The 21,739-nt window shown below is 38.8% G+C and overlaps 1 protein-coding gene across 2 annotated transcripts in view; it reads right to left on the bottom strand.

The window, feature by feature from the left end:
- Positions 1-21,081, bottom strand: part of NFKB1 (nuclear factor kappa B subunit 1) — a 119,614-nt gene extending 98,533 nt beyond the window's left edge. For both annotated transcript variants that reach the window (XM_060654542.3, XM_078445855.2), the window contains exon 1: positions 20,154-21,081. The gene's annotated coding sequence lies outside the window, so the exon portion shown is untranslated. The remainder of the gene's footprint in view (positions 1-20,153) is intronic.
- Between the last annotated feature and the right edge of the window lie 658 nt (positions 21,082-21,739).

Here is a 21,739-nt window from a genome sequence, read left to right as displayed (position 1 = left end):
ATAGAGGAATTTTTTGGAGGAAGTGTACTGTAAGACATACACACATGTGTGCTACATTCAATGTGAAACATTCAACTGCGACTATCTTTTGGCTCTGTAATTCCACGTCCAGAAAGTTGTACTAAAGAATTATATGAGTAAGCGTGCAAAAATAAATCAATAAATAAGGACAAGGATATGCATTGCCACACAAAAAAAACTGGAAACAATCTAAATGTCCTTTGATAGCAGATTGTTTAATTACAATTATGCTACATTCACACCTTATATATTATGTAACTGTTAAAAAGAATAATTTGGATCCATATGTAGTGACATGGAGACTATTGCTCCCTAAGTTATACATTCCCATGTTTTAATTTTCTAACTCATTTATTTGATTAGAAATAGACATTTTTAAGAAAAAAAAAAGAGAAAAATCAAATGCTGTGCTGAACATGAAGTTTAACTGTGACATCTTTAACAATTAATGACATATAGTGAATAAAACATGAAGTATAAATGAGCGAAAAATTTCTAAGCACTACTGGAATCCTCCTCATAATAAATATAATAGAAAAAAATTAACTTTAAAGGGGCTTTTTATTTACATCTTTCTTGTGAGATATCGGCTTAATGATGATGAAAGAAAAGTTAATGGTGGGTTTGCTTTTCTCAGAATAGCTGATTTTTAAAAATTTTTTTTTATTTTTTAACGTTTTATTTATTTTTGAGACAGAGAGAGACAGAGCATGAACGGGGGAGGGTCAGAGAGAGAGGGAGACACAGAATCGGAAGCAGGCTCCAGGCTCTGAGCCATCAGCCCAGAGCCCAACGCGGGGCTCGAACTCACGGACCGCGAGATCGTGACCTGGGCCGAAGTCGGACGTTTAACCGACTGAGCCACCCAGGCGCCCCTCAGAATAGCTGATTTTTAAAAGTTTTTGAAAAAAAACAATATTTGCAATCTACTGCATTCAGATTTATATAAACTCATTTTCCATATTTTTCCATGCCTTAATCCATCTTCAGCTCTGGATTGTTTTATTTGAGTGCAATGAGACTATGTGACCAATGCAGAAGTGCTACCTCATAAGTACAAACACATTGCGGTTGGAGCCGGTGTGAGGTCCCTGTCACAATGGAATGCCACTCTAACAGAGATGGCAGATACATACACAACATTCAACTAGTAGCTCATGCAAAGCTTATTAACATAGTTAATGGGACATAGTAAATGTTAACCATTTTGTTAGAGCATAATAAATATATGTTTATATTAAATTACAGGAAGGAAGAGTAATAGAGACAGTGAAGGTTTTAGGCATTCTGAGAAGTATCAAATGTCTACGGCCATGCCGCCCCGAACGTACCCTATCTTGTCTAAGAATCAAGTACTTTTCTTTCCTATTCTACATTTATAGGCACACTGCCACATTCCCTCCTTAACCCTATCCTTACCACTGTTGAATAAAATGCTTGCATTTTGCCACTAGGGACATTTGGCAATGTCTGGAGACATCTTTAGCTGTCACACTAGGTGGATGGTCTAGTGTGTAGAGGTTAGAAATGTTGCTAAACATCCCATAATGCAGAGGACAGCCTTTTACAATGAAGAAGCATCTGACCCTCAATGTCAATAATACCAAGAAAGAGAAACCCTGATGAAAGGCATCATATGACTTTGGTTCACATGTAGAAAGAACTAAACTTTATTGATTACCTCCCAGAAATCAGGAATCATAGCTGGTGCTTCACATTTTTCACTTAATTTTCACAATATTCCTGAGAAATAGGGTCCCAGATGAGAAAACTGAGGTTTACAGACAGTAAGTCATTTGCTGAGGTTGACAGAGTAATGCTAGCTAATTTGACTCCACAGACTATGATGTGTTCATTTACCTAAGAGGCAGATGCGATCTTTTTCTTGACCTCTAATTTTATTCATTTTAATACAGCACTTTGCTGCAGGCTTCCTGAATGTTCTGGTTGGAGCTAGTCTACCCATAGCACCCGAAAAGCAGAATAGGACTGTGACAATGCACTCAAGTGAGTTCTTCCTGAGATAATCGAATGTGAAGGTAAAAATGCCAAACAATAATAGCTCAAGCAGTAGTTGCTTTTTAGTTTGTTTTGTTTTAAATATCTCCTTTGTTCAATTACAAAGAATAGAAGGAAAATCAAGAGACTCTCTTTCTGAAATATGTCCATAGGAAACACCATAATTCACTAATGACATGATAAAAGTATGTATATCTTTAAAACTAAAGTATACTGAGGGGCGTCTGGGTGGCTCAGTCGGTTGAGCGTCTGACTTCGGCTCAGGTCATGATCTCGCTGCTCGTGAGTTCGAGCCCCACGTCAGACTCTGTGCTGACAGCTTGGAGCCTGGAACCTGCTTTGGATTTTGTGTCTCCCTCTCTCTCTGCCCTCCCCCACTCACACTCTGTCTCTCAAAATAAATAAACATTAAAAAAAAAAACAAAACTAAAGTATATTGAAATATTTCTTGAATGCATTGCTCCCTTCATTAATTTAGTCATTCATTAAAAAAATATTTAGGCTTCTAATGTGTCAGTTACCAAAGACAGCAAAGTATACAAGAGTGCACTCCCAGAGCCTACAGTTGTGGTAGACTGAAAACAATGATCCAACATTCTTTGCAACTCTACCCAACAAAAGGTAAAATCGATTTCTCCATCCCTTGAATCCTGGCAGGCCTGTTACTTGCGTCTGTACAACAGAATGAGAAAGAAGCGTGAGTTTTAAATGCAAGCTTCAATAAGACTTGCCACAACCATTCTTGCTCTCGTGGAACACTGCTGCCAAGGGAACAAGCCTGAGCTTGCCACTGGAGGATGAGAGATCATGTGGGGCAGGGAGGCACAGTCCAGGTTGACGCACCCCTAGAGCAAACAGCATCAGATGAGCAACCAGAAGACTTCAGAGGTCAGCAGAGCCAGCCCAGACCAGATGACCCACAGAGCCCACCAAATTGAGAGAAATAACAAATATTTGTGTTTTAATTAGCTTTGTGGTAAATTTTTATACAGCAAAAGCCAACTAATGTGACAGTTTAGTAAGCAGAAAGACAAATAAGGAAAACCAATGCAACATGGTAAGTGCCATGGGAAATGGAGGGTGTGTATGGCATGGGTTAGTCATTGTGGTAATTCAGTAATTACATTTTCTTTGTTAGGGTCCTATTCACAACTCCCCCCCCCCCCCCCCCCCGCCGCCCAAATTTGTACTCATTTTTACTGTATTTGCTTATTCAGTTCCCAACACAAAGGAAACAAGTACATTAGCCAAAAATACTGTGATGTAAACACAAATAAAATTAGTACTGTTAAAACCTACAAAATGTAAATATTAGTACATGGCTGCTAGCTTTAAACAGTGATATGATTAAAAAACAAATTATAGTATTTTAAAGTTTTTTTTAAAGTTTATTTATTTTGAGAGAGGGAGCGAGAGAGCGCACAAACTGGGGAGGGGCAAAGAGAAGGAGAGACAGAATCCCAAGAGGGCTCTGCACCACTAGCACAAGAGCCCAATGCGGGGCTCGAAACTAGAGATCATGACCTGAGCTGAGATCGAGAGCCAGATGCTTAACCAACTGCGCCACCCAGGCTCCCCAAAAACGAATTACAATCTTTTAATACTATCAACTCTCTAATATCTAAAATCAAATTAATTATTCCTGCAGCAATGGCCCTGTTCTTGACTTTCCAATTTCTGCCAGTATATCATTGTCTCAGATACGCAGTCACCATTTCCTCCTTTCCTTCTCCTTATCTCACACATAATCAATAACTGATTTCTGCTGATTTCTTCCTTGTGTAATTTCTTGTATCTGCCCCTCCTATCCATTCCCACTGTTGTATCCTACTTGAACTTTCACTGCCTCACTTCTGAATGATAGTAGTAGTCTCCCTATGATTCTCCCTTATTGTGGTGTTTCTTCTTCCTTAAGCACCTTTCATATTATTTCCATATTACTTACAAGATAAAGTCAAAAGCCCTCACTCAGCTTATTATATTACATTAAATCATATTACAAACATCACCTATTATTATGTCCTAACCCAAACCCTTTATTATAGGCAGATTGATCATTCAAAAATGGCTTGCTCATTGCCACCTTGTATTTTGTTTCACAGTAGCCTTGCATCCTGAAATGCCATCTTCCCAACTTAAATATCACCTACTCCTTAAGCCTCTACTCAAATCCGACCTCTGCCCAGAAACTCTGTATTTTCTCTGTAACCTATAGGTATGTTGTCCACATAAGGGCTATCACACTTATGTGTACTGGTGATTTTACCCTTGATAACATACTGTTCTACTGCAATTTAACTATACATACATATATATAATCTTCTTAAGTGGATATAAATGCCTAAAAAGCAGACACGAGGGCTTTACTTCTTTGTATCACCAAATAAGTAATACTAAATACTTTTTAAAAATTAGTATTATATAAATGGTAGAAAATACTGCAATTTCAGATTTGTCAAAATGTGGACTTCAGTCATGTCAGGGTAACAATTACTGAGCTTGCCCTACTCAACTGTAAAACTGTACAAAATACTTGAAGCAATAATGGAAGACACTGGACAAGACACAGCATTGGGCTATACACCACAAGAGAATGGAAACACTTGAGGTGAGCTCCGAATTCACTTAAAAAAAATTTTTTTTTAACTTTTTTTTTTATTTATTTTGAGAAAGAGAGAGAGAGAGCATGAACAGGGGAGGGTCAGGGAGAGGGAGACACAGAATCTGAAACAGGCTCCAGGCTCTGAGCTGTCAGCACAGAGCCCGACGCGGGGCGTGAACTCATGGACCATGAGGTCATGACCTGAGCCGAAGTCGGCCGCTTAACCGACTGAGCCACCCAGGCGCCCCCGAATTCACTTTTTGACTGAGTATGTTCCAAACCATGACACAAGGAAGTAGAGTCCAAACAGAACAGCAATCTCTCTGGGCAGAGCATCAGAAATGAGGAATTTCCACAGAAAGAAAGGCTCAGAAATATGCATAGGGGTCACCTCTGGTCAATCAATAAATATTACGCAGTATTAGTGCAGAACCAGACTCTGCAAAGCCTACTGGAAGAAGATAGATGCCAGGGATCTAAAAGCTAAATGGAGGTTCCAGAAGTTTTGAGAACCTATAAGAGACATTGAAGTTCCAATTATCCAGGATGAAGAGATATCACTGAACAATCTGAGGATTCAGGTTTGACCCCAGAAAGATCATGCTATTGGGATAAAGAACATACCCAAGAATAAAGGCTACTCTAAACTCATCTTTTTAAAAACAGGTGATTCACCAGTAAATTTATTGCCTATTACCAAAAAAAAAAAAAAAAAACCCTCAACACTTTTGAAAGGAAGACCAAACTACATACTCTCTACAATGTAGTACCCACAATGGACAATAAAAAAGGACAAAACATATGAAGAAGTAGGAAAATATGACTCAAAAGAAAACAATGACACAAATTGTGGAATTAGCAACCAGTGACTTTAAAACCATTAATAGCAATATGTCCAAAAATATAAAGGAAAAGATGAATATAATATATGGATCAGGAATCCTGGAAGATAAATTGAAATAAAAAAGAAAAAGAACCACGGAAAATTTTATTTACTTAAAAAATTTTTTTTAGTGTTTATTTTTGAGAGAGAGAAAGAGAGACAGAGACAGAGTGCAAGCAGGGGAGGGGCAGAGAAAGGGAGTCACAGAATCCAAAGCAGGCTCCAGGCTCTGAGCTGTTAGCACAGAGCCCGATGTGGGGCTCAAACTCACAAACTGTGAGATCATGACCTGAGCTGAAGTCAGACACTTAACCAACTGAGCCACCCAGGGGCCCTGGAAAATTGTAGATCAAAATGGGATTTCACTAGGTGATCTGATCAGCATATTGAAAACTATAGAAGAAAGGATAAATAAACTTTAATAATAGTCAGTAAAAACTATCTAAACTACAGAGATAAAAAGCAGAAAGAAATTAAGATACTTTTAGTGACCTATGAGACAGTATCAGGTGGTCTTACATATGCGTAATTTAGAGCCCTAGAAAGAGAGAGAAGAAAAAATATTTGAAGAAATGGCCAAGAATTTTCCAAACATGATTTAAAAATAATTTTTTATTTTATTTATTTATTTTGAGAGAGAGAGAACACAAGCAGGGGAGGGGCAGAGAGAGAGAGGGAAAGAGAGAATCCCAAGCAAGCTCCACACTGTCAGCACCAAGCCTGATGTGGGGCTCAAACTTACAAACTGTGAGATCATGACCTGAGCAGAAATCAAGTCAGATGTTTAAGCGACTGATCCACCCAGTAGCCCTCACAAATATGATTAAAAAAAAAAAAAATCAACCCATAGATCCAAGAATCTCAAAGATCCCCATGTTGGATAAACACAAATAAAAACATGCTTAGTCATATCACAACCAAACTGATAAAAAAAAAAAAAAAACTTAATACAAAAGATGGGGCTTCTGGGTGGCTCAGTTGGTTGCACGTCCAACTCTTGATTTCAGCTCAGGTCATGATCCCAGGGTCGTGGGATCCAGCCCTGAGTCAGGCTCCACGCTGAGCGTGGAGTCTGCCTAAGATTCTATTTTTCTCCCTCTGCCCCTTTACTTTGCTCATATGCTCTCTCTCTCTAAAATAAAATAAAGATATTTTTATTGTATGCTAAAGTAATGCTAAAGAAAACAATACTAAAAGCATCCAAGGACAAGGGAGAATAATGATAAGCATGATGGCTGACTTCTCATCAAAAATGATGGAAGTGCTGAAAGACAAAGTTTAGTGTACAGTTCTATACTCAGCAAAAATACCCTTTAAAAATTAAGGTGAAATTGACATTTTTCAAATAAACAACAGCTGACAGAATTGCATGATCAGTAGGCCTGCTGCATGTTAAAGAAAGTTTTTCATGCTGAAGGAAAATGATACCAGACAGAAACTTGTATCTACATGAAAGAATGAAAAATGCCAAAGATGATGAAAATGTGTGTAAGTATAAGGCTTTTTTTCATATGCTATTAAAAAAATACAACATATTTTGGGGTTTACAGCATATGCAGAAGTAAAATGCACAACAAAAATAGCACAGAGGAAGGGAAAAGGACAAATGGAAGTATACCATTGTCAAGTTCTCACACTATATGTAAGAAATTATATGTAAGGAATGTTATTGCATTACTTTATGGTAGATTCAAGGATGCATATTGTAATCCCTAAGGTAACCAGTTTAAAGTATAGCCAATGAAGGAGATGAAATGGAATTTAAAAACTAAACTTGACTGGGGTGCCTGGGAGACTCATTCAGTTGAGCGTCCAACTCTTGATCTCAGCTCAGGTGTTGATCTCAGGGTCATAAGTTCAAGCCCCACATTGGGCTCCATGCTGGGTGTGAAGCCTACTTAAAAATAAATAAACAAGTAAAAACTAAACTTATTCAAAGATGGCCAGAAAAGAGGAAAAAATGAATAAAGAGCAGATGGCACAAACAGTTAATAACTACCAAGATGGCAGCTTGGTAGTTGCCATCTACCAACCAATAATTATTATTGTTGCCAACAATAATAACATTAAATGGAAACGAACTAAATGAACCAAAAGAAAGTAAAGATAAGTCACACTGGACAAAAAAAGCAAGACCCAAGCTTATGCGTTTCATAGGAATTACACTTTAATATAAAAGACTCAAATAGTTTAAAAGTATCAGGATGGAAAGTTATGCCAGTTATACCATGGAAATACTAAACATAAAAAATCAGGGTATACTAAAATATCACATACAGTAGCCCTCAAGAGAAGAAATATTACCAGGGGTAAAGAGAAACATTTCTTAAGAATAAAAGGGTTAATTCATGACAGAGAAATAATGATCTTAATGTGTATGCACATATTAACAGAGTTTCAAAATACAAGAAGCAAAAAGTGGCAGAACTAAAGGAAGAAACAGAAATATCTATAATTATAGTAAAGATCTGTAACACTCCTCTCTCAGTAAATGATGAAACCAAATCAACAGAACGTCAGTAAAGATACAGAAAATTTAGAACAACATCATTAATAAAACTGAATGCTTTGATTTTGAAAAGCACTTAGTTCTATGCATTAGAACTGAGAACACTCCACCAATGAGTGTGGAAGACACATTCTTTTCAAGTGTACATGAAACAGTCACAAAGACAGACCATACGCTGGACCGTAAAACAAGACTCAATAAATTGTAAAGAAGTGAAAGCATACAGATAGGTTATCTAAACATAATAAAATTCAATTAGAAACCAATGACAGAAAGATATCTAGAAAATCCTCAAATACATATAATTAAGTCAAGATGCTAAACTGTGGGGGAGAAAAGTACCTCTTAGAATCAATAAACCATAGTAAATATAATCTCTTTCACTCTGTGAGAGAAGCATCTAAATTCTTGCTCTATCATGTCTTCCGTAACCATGGAGGACAGGGATTTTCTTAGAAAGATCAGAATGCATTCCAATGTGTTCCATAAGTATCAAATCTTTGCCTATGCTTGTTTTCTTAATCTAGATGACTGAAATTTATAGGATCAAAAAGATGTTTTAGACATTTTCTAATCATAATTGAGTTCATATATATTAAATGTCAGATTCCATTCTAAGTAAAATTGCTTTTTATTAATAGCATAGTAGGATAAATATGGTGAATGTAAATTTGTATAGCTAGAGAACTTCTCTAAAGATTACAGTATATTAGATAAAACCTTACATGTTATAACTGAAGTCACTCATGAGCTACTGCTGCCTTCCATTTCCATATAAAAACCAATTCAATACATTTACTCAAAGTGTGAGGTCTTTCATTCAGGTGGCATCAGAAAAGGATTTGACTTATTACAGATTTCTTTTCTAAAAATAGAGGATGATGGTGGGGGAAGGGGATGAGGGATGGATAGGTGGAACATAGGGGATTTTTAGGGCAGTGAAAATACTCTTGTATGAAACCATAATGATGGATACATGTCATTACACATTTGCCCAAACCCACAGAACACGCAACACCAAGAATGAACCATATATAAACTATGGACTTTGGGTGCTTGCAATGTGTCAATGTAGGTTCATCCCTTGTAACAAATGTACCACTCTGAAAGGAGATATTGATAATGGGGAGACTGCTTGTATAGGAGCAAGGGTATATGGGAAATCCCTTGTACCTTACCCTCAATTTTGCTGTGAACCTTAAACTTCTCTAAAAAAATTAAGTCTTAATTTAAAAAATGGAGTGCAACCAAATTTTAATTTCATGTCTGATCTTCGTCTTATGTGCCATTTTGGAGTATTTGTACTTTCAGGTTGAAAAGGAAATAGACCTCAAGAATTATGAATTAGAGATTAATATTTTGACCAGATATAGAGAAACTGATCAAGTTCTCTTAAATTTGAATATGACAACTTCAGTTTGGACTTCATTTTTATTTATCCCCAAATGCTGATAAAAGTGCATCTTTTATGTTTTAAATGAAAAGGACTAATTATGTGAACCAGCAACACTTGGTTCTCTGGATGAGGTGACAATTGCCCTGGAGGGAGAAAAGGGTTTCCTTGAAGAAATGAGCACAACAATGACCTTCCAATTACCCACACACAAATGTGATCTGCAAGCATCAAAATCAGGCCTTATACAGGGACCTTTCAGTCCTGGAATCTAGTTATGAAGCCGTTTCCACACTGACCACTCACACAGATAAATCCTTCAGTTTATGCAGATGCCAATGTATAAAGTGAGCAGGAAGAAAAAAGTGAACTACATTCTCCTCCATGTCTGATAAGGTCTGATGTGAATACTCCTTTCTCCCACATCTCTTTGTCAGTGACCTTGACTGTTGGGCAATAAACAAAATATTCACTCAAACTCATAAATGACATATTAATATGAAATGTGATTTGGTTTATATATTTACTAACATATTTTGTTTAGTGATTACAGTCTGAAATGAACTGACCTTAGTTAGGGCTTTTAACTGTACCACAGTTCTTACTTGTGTGAAGCTTATTGTTAGCACCTTGGAGTAATGAATTCATTCAGTCAATTCTCAATTGTATGTGGATGAATTCATACATGGACTCATGGAATCAACATGCATATAATCTAAAAGTCATTAATTGAAACCTTTTAAATGAGAGTGAAGGGTAGGTGTCCTGACCATGAAGGGGCAGAAATAGGGCTTTTGGGATGCTGGTAACGTTCTTTCTAGAGCACCACCTAAGTTAAATGTATTCACTTTGAAGTAAATCATTAAAGCTGTACTCTTATGATTAATGCAATCTTTTAGTCATGTGATTCTCCAATGTTAAAAAGGATGATGTAAGAGAAAATGTTTTAAACTGAAAATACATGATCTAAGCTCCATGAAATTATGGACTTCTGTCTTGTTCAGTATTCCTAGTACTTAGAACTTAGCATATGGAAAGGACCCAACATATATTCAAATGAATTAATGGTTAAAAAAGAAATCCAACTATGTAAGGGCAGAAAAGCTTATATAAAAAAAGCAGATTCCCCTACCCCACATCTCCTCTTCTCCAATCCCACTTTTCAGAACGACTGGCTTTTTTACATTCTTAACTTTCTCTTTTTGGTTTTCCTGGGGTTCTTTTCATATCTCCAAATACTATGTTTATATCTTTTTCCTTAATTTATTGATTTTAGACATTATGTTCTTGTTCTGACAGATGAGGATTGAGCTTACATTACTACCACTCCCCTTTTTCCCTCCTGCAAATAAAGTTATAATCAGTGAGAACTTGAACCCATTCAGAATTAAAATACTGAATTTTATATTCAATTTCTGTATCAAGATTGCCTTCAATTTCTTTGGAGAAATATGAATGTAAGTTCATAGCAGACATTAATTTATAATGAAAAGAGGTAACCCCAGAAGCACCTGATGTCAAAAAGAAACTAGACTAAGACCACATATGATAACTCATAATCCAAAAATAAACAGTTCCTCATATTACCATAATGACAATCAATAATAGGGGCACCTGGGTGGCTCAGTCAGTTGGGCATATGATTCTTGATTTCGGCTCAGGTCGTGATCCCAGGGTCATGAGATTGAGCCTCATGTTGGGCTCCATGCTGAGCGTGGAACCTGCTTGAGATTCTCTCTCTTTCCTCTGCCCCTCCCCTGCTCGTGCATGCTCCCTCTCTCTAAGTTAAAAAAAAGAAAAAATTGTCTTTGTACTTTCTCACATGTATTTTCCTTAAGTTGACCTATCTCAATAAGGCAAGAAAATCTGAAGTCTTCCGAATAATACTATTATATCAAAGAAACAAATAATTTTAGAAGTAGATGGTCATTTAGCCTAACCCTCTCATTTTTTCACAGAGAGAAAATGAAACACAGAAAAATTAATTAATTTGCCCAGAGCCACACAGCTTAATCAACAGCTACCTAGTCAGTATCTGCTGACATTCTGTCTAGTTATTTACTTACTCATTTAGCAAACTTATTATGTACATGCAAAGTAACATAAAATCCCTGCCCTCAAGATATTTTCCGTCTAGAAAACATAAGAAGTCAGAACATGGACTGAGAGCACATTATTATGCGAAGATCAGAGAAAATGGATAGAGGATAGAGAGAAAATTGGCGAAGACTGAACCATGCCTGAAGGTTGATTAGTTGGCCAGGAAGGGAAGGGCGCTCCTCACACAGGGAGGGTGCAGGCAGAGACAATCAAAGTGCGAAAACACAGTGGATAGGGAACTGAAAATTGATATGGATGATTTGAGAAATAGAGGATAGGTGAGGAGCAAGGGTGGGAGGTGAGCTGTGCAGGAATCAGCTTGTGAAGACAACAGAGATTCATTTCAGAAACATAAAGATTGTGACATCATCAGACTTGCACTTTAGAAAGCTGACCTTTATGTTGGAATGAAAGATGGAACAGAAGGAGACAATCAGGAGGCAACGTAAAAATGAAAGCTAGAAATTCAATAAGGAAAGGATGGATTCTGGAGGTGAGCAGGAGGCTGAATTAATAGAACTTGGTGATTGGAAGAGATAAGTATGCATATAGAATAGGTTCCTAGATTTCTGGCATGGGAACCTACTGAATGGGCCATAGCGGGCTAACAAGTGCATTGCTTAATGTGGGGGAAAGGTAGCAATTTGGTGGATGAGGATGACGATAGATTTGATACTGGGATACTGATGGGGGTATCTATGTGAATATACTTAAGAGACTCGGCAATAAAATTATTGTTTCTATGGTTTCCTTGAATGACTGGATTCCTTCAGTTTAACAAGTATTTAGTAATTATAGCACAACTGCTCCCCAAATCATCCATCTATTTCAACACAGGACTGAACTACTCTCAACAACCTGGACTAATTCCTATTTGGCTATTATAGTAGACTTTCTAAGAGAAATGGGATACTTTCCCTGTCCATCATAAAAAAGAACATCAGGGTCAGTGACTCCTAAGGTACTGTTTTAAAATAGTCAGGAAATATTAAATGTTCTAAGGTGTGTTTAAATTTGGTTCGGTGTCTAAAATGGGAAATTCGGTAAACACATGGAAGAAACCATAAAGATATTTTATTAAACGAATGCTATGTTATGGCACGAAAGCAAGGAAATACATTTAATTGCTAAATACCATGCTTTTGACTTTAATTTCCCAGGTGTACTGAGGTTTGCTTAATCACAACTGACTTCTAAAATTTTTTTCAGAATAAGGGGGAAATAACCATTGTTTTCAATTAATCAAAAATAGGATAATCCACAGTGAAATGCCTATTGAAAAGTTCTTTTCAATCTCTCTCTCTTTTCATTATGACCCTCCCCTCCTGATACACAGAATTTATCCTGTTCATATTCAAGTCACAAATAAAATTCAGGACCTAATTTTATAGAGGACTTTCCTGATAAACATTACTTATGCTTTCATTATTCTTCATTTTGACCAAATTTCTAAGACTCACAGGTTAAACACACACACACACGTTAAGTATTTAACTTACATCCCTTACTATGTATTAACAGCATAATAAATAGGTAAAATAAATGGTTATGGTATGAGATTGGCTATGTTTTTGGCTCCTGCTAATCTATCTCCAACAAAAAGTATTTTCCCAGTCTTCCTGGTTGGCTTGAAATTAGCATTGTGAATACATTTTTAAAAGTAATCTTTCTACTGTCTAGATTTTATATTAAATTTTAATTTTATATAGACCAGTATTTTTTTGCATTCCCTTAAGTACTTTCCTCAATATCCAAGAGAATTAAAAGCATTAAGTTTAATTTAATTTTTATTCTTTACTTTGTTCATGCTCCTTTCTACCTTAAATTTCCTCTGTATAAAAAACCATTCATACTCCTATCCTTCCACATCACCTTTATTTTAACATTATTTTAGAAAATGTATTTTGAAAATGTATTTAGAAAATGAGGAGGGAGGGGGCAGAGAGAAAGGAAGAGAGGGAGGGAGGAGAGAGAGAATCCTAAGCAGGCTCTGTGCTGACAGGGCAGAGCCGGAGGCAGGGCTCTATCTCACAAACTGTGAGATGGTGACCTGAGCCAAAATCAAGAGTTGGACGCTTAACCAACTGAGCTACCCAGGCGCCTCCTATTTTAACTTTATAAGTCATAAAGGTGCTTGTATTATTTAGACAGCATTATACAAGATGCTATAAATTGTAAGGGATTCTTTTCCTTCAACCTCACTACCATTCTTAGTCCCTGTTTAAAAAAAACCAAAAAACAAAACACTGAAGTTTATAAATCAAGTCTTAATGATCAAACATGAATAAATGGTTAAATCCTAAAAAATAAACCTATACCTAAGTTAAGAACTGCTAGACAAAGAAACTCTTCCAGTATCAATAAAACATGAGTCAGGAATTCATGTTAATGTTAAAAAAAGAGTCATTCTCATCATTCCTAAAATTCTTATCTTGGAAGGCATATTTTCTAAGACAATTAAGTAATTTATTTGCACTCTTTGAATTGCAGGCGTGGGCACAGAACCAATAAATTGGTAGACTGACTATGGACTCTGTCATCACTTTTAATTTTTCTTCTTTCATGCTTGATATATGTTAGAATTGATTTCTGGAGATAAAAGCTGACTTCTGGAGGGAAAGGTATGTCCCGACATTGAAAGACAGTGTAATATGTTCAGTCCAAATCACATGATAAACAATAATGAGTAACAAATAATTTTTATAAACGACTGCCATTTATTATAGCAATCGAATTTTTTTTAATGCTAAACGCTTTCTATAGAGGCGTGCTTAACTTTATGCAGGTTTTGTATTTTTTATAAACAAGAAAATCTCACCTACAAATACTACTCATACATCAAGAGCCTCAAACCTACAAAAAATCCATAGCTTTATTTTCCAGTATAGAGTGTATGAATTGTCCACAGATTTTTGATTAATAGAGGACAGTATTATAGTTTTGTGTTTTTGTTTATGCTTCTCTTCATGCCCAGAAGATGTAGACTGAGACGATTATATAATGCAACACAGTAGAATTCATCCCTCCCACAGAGACTTCTCGCAGGGAAGCTACAGGAAAAGTACTTGGATTATTTTATTATTTAAACTAACAAACTCTGCTGCTATTCACTGTGAGTACTTTTGTTTCTTTAAAGTATGTATTCATTTTGAGAGAGACAGAGACAGCGTGAGTGGGGGAGGGGCAGAGAGAGAGAGAGAGAGAGAGAGAGAGAGGAGAGAGAGAATTCCAAGCAGGCTCTGCGCTGCCAGCACAGAGCCAAATGCAGGGCTTGAAATCACAAACTGTGAGATCATGACCTAAGCCGAAGCCAAGAGTCAGACGCTTAACCAACTGAGCCACCCAGGCACCCAGACTGTGAGTACTTTGTTCAACAATGACAGCTTTACAGTGCACTTGTTATATAAGTAAACATTCAGTTTCTTCCTTCCTTAGTTTGTTGGCAACAATAAAAATGACTGATTATACATATATTTGTAAATAATTTTTAAAATTAATTTTTGAAGACTGAATGTATGTTTGTAAGTGTTCAAAGAGAGGTCAGTGTCAAAACCAGAGTTAAGTGGGCAGCAAAGCAGAGTGGACTGAAATCAGCAATTTCCAATAAAATGGTTCTAACTCTCCCTGGGGTCAGGACACCAGGACTGTGAAGTGTTGGCCTTGTGCCCTTTCCTAGTCTGGAGGGTACGTTTCATAAATACTGTCTCATACAGAATACCTGATTAGATTTAGAGTTTCAAGGACAGTTTTCTGAAAATGCTACAAGAGAAAAATAATCAACAAAACCCTGACACAATGAGGTCCTGGGTTTTACAGTGTTGCAAAATCATTAAAGTATTAAAGTGGAAAATACAGTAAACCTTGCTAACTGCCTCCTCATTCTTAAGGTTTTCCAGCTAGTAACTTTCCCCACCCCCAATTTTTTATATGCGGTAAGTATTTAATTCTGGATAGCTTAACACATTTTTTTACTTTTTAATTGATTAATTTCAATAGGCCTTAACAATCTCTGGATTACAAAGCAGTGTGTATAGCATTGTTTCTTTTTTTGGAGATACTAATATTGAAATTACAGTTTCAGTGGAGCTCAGAGAAATTCTAGAGTAGCCAAAAAGTTACATTTTTTACATGCATAAGCATCTTTTATCATTTCAATTACTTTATTACCTTGTTTCAGAAGTGCCTTTAAAATTTGGAAACTAAAAGCCATTTTTCCCCCAGTTCATAGACTCATCTTTCAGAATGAAATGCTTTCCTTTTGGAAGGCACTGGATACTTTTTAACAAATTATTTGTTCTAGTAAATTTCAAGTGCTCCTTAGATAAGAATATAGTATTTAGGAAGCAAGAATTAGTTTTGGGGTTCTTTCTTCCCAGAAGATAAGGCAAAATAGTGCAATTTTTGTTCCTTGCAGAAAACAGTTGCCCTACTTTTGAACAAAACAAAATAAAACTTATGTCATTCATTCACTAAAAAATTGTTATGGATTACCTACTATGTGCCAACAAGCACAATGCTGAATGCCGGATAGGCCTTTGTCAGTATAAATTAGATATGTTTTCTTTTCAGCTGGAACTATAGGATTTTGATTCTTTCAGATAGCTCTTTTCCTGCCTATTATTTTTTCCTTTAGATTCTTTTTAAAAAAATAATTAGCCTCTTAATAAGCCATACAGAATCTTACTTTCTTCTTTAAAGCTCCACCAGTCAGAATCTCTTTTCACCATTTAAAGAAATGGAGTCTATAAATAGTTTGAACTTATTAATATCTATTGAAAGTATGGGCCAGAATAAAACCTGGTTATAAGATTTTTGACCTAATGGTGAACTATAAATAAAAAGTAATAAGCCAGTCTGTAATGGGGAATTAAACTATCCATTTCGTTATTCTAATTGCAAAAATAGGCAACAAATTAAAGGAGATGAAACTTGTACTACTAATAATTAAATCTATTAGTTCTTACAGAAAAATGAGGAGAATAATTGATTTCTTTTTAAGATTTAAAATACAATGATATTTTTATGAATAATACTCTAAACAAATATTTTCATTCATACTTTACTCTTGAGGATTCTATAATCTTGAACAAATCACATCTTTTATTACTTTTGTGTAAAACTGTTAGGCTTTAAATTATTTGTAGTGAAGCAATCAAATACTATTTCACAAGTTATTTTCTAAACAATTAGCTGATTTTCAAGGGAAGGTCTATCAGCCTCAGCTGAAATATGAAAGACAGGACATTAATTTGCACCCAGGAACACCCTCTCTTAATACAGCAGAGACCAAAAGTATAAAGCAAGTTTATCATCATGGAAAGAATGCTATTTTTTTTTTTTTATTTAAGAGTGAGGCACTAGATACTCATTAATGAAATATTACAAAGACAGGAGTCTCAGTTATGTTACTCTATTAACTCTACCAAACTATGTGGTTTCAAATATTAATCTTTATTGTTTAAAACAAAGGTCAAGGAGCCAAACTAACCTGTAGAACGGTGCCACAAGTCCAAACATTCTTTCCTAAGGCTGAATGCCTCTAGTTCTTAAAAATCCTCAAGGTCTCCTAAGGAGTGACATGGTCAACTCATTGCGGTTCTAAGGAGTGACAGGGTCAACTCGTTGGGGTTCTAAGGAGTGACAGGGTCAATTCATACGGGTGCATATGCTTCTGATAGTTTACCTGCTCACCTCTGAGACAACTACAGGTGAGTTCAGTTATTTGTGGGAGGTGCAAGAGTGCGAATGAGAATCAATTCTCAGGAAGCAGCATAAATTGCTTCAGTGTGGTCTACTGGTCTCCAAGAAGCAGTTGTCAATTAGCTCTGACCAGACATAAATGTAGACGTAGAGGAGAACGTTTCAAAATGTCCTCTAACACTAAATTTCTTTTTTTCCTTCTCTTCCTTCTTCTGTTCTTACAACGTAGAACAATCACGCCACCATAGATGATTCATACTATAAACAGAAAACCAATCAATCTCCGTACTAAAAGAAAATTTATGAGAAATTTTGTATAGCCATTGATTCTAACCCATCCATTCCTGCTAATGTGACTCCTGTTCAATCTGAAGTCTTGAAGAGCGTAATGTGAATGCTTATTCTGTTGGTTAAACTATTCTGCATTTCCAGATACACTTTATACTGCAGTTATCTCTATGCTCAGAACAGCACATCTACGAAGAAGTTCTGATGAAGAAAAAGATGATATTTTGACTACTTTATCAAAAATCCATACAAAACTCATATTTTTCAAACTTATTATTTTAAAACATCAATACTGTTCTGACTTCTCCCAAGTTCAAACTAATTGAAGGTTATGAAGTAACCACTTCCCCCCAGAAGCCAGAACTTTCACCTCTTCTGAACAGGGGGAATACCTCTCATAAATTAGGTAAAAAATAAGATCTTGCTGATTGAATGATAGTCCAAGATTCCAGCAGCCTGTGATTTCTTATCTAGATCTTCTATCTACCACAATGAGCCATCCCTGAAAGTCAAGGCAGTAATTTCATCAATTATCTGAAAGTTTGAAAGCAGTAGTAAAAACAACCTGCCTAAATACCAGTTTCTTAAACCAGCCTCAGTTTGTTCCAAGGAACATGACAAGAGAAATACGAGAAATATGATCACTAAACCTAAAATTCTGCGTATTTCAGACTGAGCGTTTACCATCGGCAACTCAGTCATCACAGATGGGCTTAAGAGGCAGAAGTAAGAAGGAAGTACAAAGATCAAAGCAGTGCTTACAAAGGGGAAGGACTATTTTTGTATACATACTCCAGTATTTACTAACTCGATTTGAAAAACAGGGTGTTTATTCAGCCCATCTGAATGACAACTGCTGAACATTAGATCAAACTGAAATTTGAAAACAAAGACAACAGATTTTCAAACCCTAATTTTCAAACCCACCAAGCCCTAATTGGATTATAGCATTTCCTTTAAAAAGTCTTTCAAACACATTAGAAGTGATTTACTATTCACAGCAAGCAGTATTTCAGTGCCAGCATTAAATCTACACATAATGAGCCTTTCTTTGTGTTCACATTTGTCCAGTAGGCTGTGGCCCAGGAAGACATTTTATCTAAACAAGCTCCAGAGGGCATTGAGGAGTTGCAGGTATATTAATATGGATGAATAGTTTCAGGAGATTTCATGTTTCCGTTTATGATACATGTTTAGCTCCCCTTAGCAATTTAATTACACGATAAATGTAAAATGCTACAGGAAACAAATCTTTGTATTTCCTGTCTTCCCAAGTTCATAAGCTCAAAAAATACTTTGCTTCAAATTATTTACATAATTTCTTTACTGCATCAAACAGTAAAAGGATTCACCTCTAGAAAGCATAATATTAAAATTAGGAAAACAACATACTTCAGCTAAGAACTTTATTTTAATCAAGATTCCCTTTTAGTTTTAACAAACACTATGCAATTTAAATTACTCAAGAATATTCAATTGAGATGCTTTGCTATAAAAAAATAAGCACTGAACATCTTAATCCCAAGCTTCAGGGTTTACCAAAGATCACCAGTTGACAGAACATTTGTATGCCAGAGTTATTAAATGTTTTAGTAATACTATAGTCATTTTCTCAGATTATGGGCTTTATAACAATATCTTTAAGTTAAATATAGTTATTTAATAAGCTGCAGTGCTGAAACACCCTACTTAACAAAGTCCATGAAAATGTCTTAAATCTTGATAATCAAATACTGTGTCATCAAGTCCCATTTAGGTTTCACTACAGACCAATAAATCAGGGCAAACATCTCCATTGGTATCTATTTGTAAAGACTATAGGAAAACTTGTGTTTAGGATAGGCTTTGTTTATATCATCATTCTTGTTTTGGAGGTCATGCACGACACCCGGTGCTCCGGTGCCGATGTCCAAGTGTTTTACATAATCGGTGTCTAAAAAGTGCTCTAAGTAGGTAATTTCTTTTTTCAGACGCCAGGCCCTGTAGGGTCAGTACCAGGGCCTCCTTATTTTTTGAAAAGTAAGGTACAGATTCTATAGTAGGTGAATATATTATGTCCTGGTTGGGGTGTGCGTGTGAAGCAGAGGCTTCTTTTTGAAGTAGGGGATGAAGGAATAAGGCTGTTTTATTCAATTGGGGGGGGGGGGGTGCTGGGGAGGGCTTTCCCAGTCAAGAGGACTGACATACACTTCTGCTTTCATTTCATGGACCGCCCTTAGGTGAAATCTGGTTCAGCACTGCACCAACCACCTTCCCCTCTCCAAAGCGCACCTCAACCCCCAAGCCACCCGCCAAGGAGGGGGTAGGGGTGGGGGTGATGATTTTAAAAAAGTTTGCAAGAGTTCCCCCCTGCTTCCCGTTCCCGCCCGGCGCTGGGACGCGGGGAGACAGGGCGGCCCGGGCAGCCGCGGCCCTCTGGCCAGCCGGCCCCTGCGAAGTCCAGATGTGCCTTTCGCCCCTGTCGCCAATCCCATGTGCCTCTCAACTCCTGTCAACCTGGTCCTGCGTCCGGTCTAGCCCAGCGGTTAGCGCAGGAATGAGGAAGTCTGAGCAGGTCTAGGGGGTGCGGGGCGGGTAGGTGGCGGGACTCGGGCCACACGTCCCCGGCGTGGCCCCCACTTGCCCGAGTTCGGCTTACCCTGGTGGCGAGTCCGCGCTCGGCCTCCCTGCGCCTGTGGGCTCCCCTCCCGGGAGGCGAGGGCCTGCGGGCTGGGGAAGGAAAAGGCGGCGGCCGGCCGGGGCCGGAGCGGGTCCCGTGCGGGGCGGGTCGGGTCCGGGCGAGCGGGCGCGCGGTGTCGCCGGGCCGGGCCACAGTCAGCGCCGCGCCATGTCCGCAGCGCGGGCGGAGGCAAGCGCAGGGCGCGCGGTGGCCGGGCCGCGGCGGTGCCGCCTTCCCGGCCGCGGCGGCTCCGGCCTGGGCTGCGCTAGGGCTCTCGGAGCGGGGCCGGCGGCGGGGCGCAGGCCGAGGGCGGCGGCGGCGGCGGCGGCGAGAGGCCCGATCGACGGGAAGGGCAGGGGAAGCTGTCAGCGCGTCGCCGGGCCGCTCCGGTGGCGAAACCTCCTCTTCCTGCCCCGGCTCGCTGGTGCACTTCTCTCTCTTTCTCTCTCGCTCACTCTCTCACTTCCTGGCTGGAAATTCCCACTGACGTCGAGAGAGAAGACAGACAGACGGACACCCGCGCGCACGCAGCGGGGGCGGGAGGTGGGGTCGCCGCCGGGGGTGGGGGAAGCCCGCACTTCTGGGGGCGCCGTGCGCCCCCGGCCCGGCCTCGCCGCCCAGCTCGGCTCCCGCCCCTCGGGGCCGCTACGGGGCGCAAGACTAGGGGCGCGCGTTCGGCAGCCCGGACGCCAGGGTGCCCTGCGGGGCTCCCGCTCCTGGGCGGGCGCTCCCGAAGCCCCGAGGACTACAGCCGACCGGGACGCCCCCTGGAAGAGACTGCGGGGCCGAATTGTCCCGGGAAGCAGGCGGCGCGGAGGCGGCGGCGGCCGCTGCGAGGCCGTTGGAGCCTGGCGGTCCAGAGCCCCTAAGGACAGGCCCAAGCATCTGGAGGGGATGATGGGGCGGCCTGGAGCCAAGCACGCTGTGTATAAAAATAAATCCCATCTATGTATTCCTTTTGAGTTGTCTCATATCCCCTGAAATCGCTTCACAGAGTGAACTGGGATTGCGATGTCATAACTGACTTCCGTCCAGTGGATTCTGAACACCTGGTTTTTGGTGAGGTCTTCAATCTCCTGGTCATGACAGTTATTCAGAACTTTCATCTGCAGGGTGTCCTCAGGCCTTTATGATAATTACCGTGGATAGAATTATAGCGATGGTGGTAGCAATAGTTTTGGTTCACAGCTCATCACGAAATATTGTTCCCCGGGGGAAGGGAGTTGTTCTCTTTTTTTCTGGAGGGACCACTACTAGAACCCTTAGGCCCCGCTGTGACCACCATTCGCTAGCTTTTGGATTTTACGAGCCATGCACTGGGCTAGGCAAGGGCTGGGGAGTCACCACTGAGCTAGTGACAACTGCGTAAATTTAACTTTAAAACCTTAGTGATCACGCAATCACCAGGCAGTGTTGCTAGGGCATTTGATTGCCCTTGCAAGTTGGCCATTGTTTTCACGCCCACTCCCAGCCCCCTTTCCTCCCTCCCTTCCCTCCCCAAGGCTATAAGAATGTTCTCGGTAGAGTGTTTGGCAAAGGAGTAGAGATCCCTGTGATTGGCTTTG

The sequence above is a fragment of the Panthera onca genome, chromosome B1 (genome assembly GCF_046562875.1).
Source record: "Panthera onca isolate mPanOnc1 chromosome B1, mPanOnc1 haplotype 2, whole genome shotgun sequence".
NCBI classification, from domain to species: Eukaryota; Metazoa; Chordata; class Mammalia; order Carnivora; family Felidae; genus Panthera; species Panthera onca.
The sequence above is the reverse complement of the archived record's forward strand: the minus strand, read 5'-3'. Positions and strand labels throughout refer to the sequence as shown.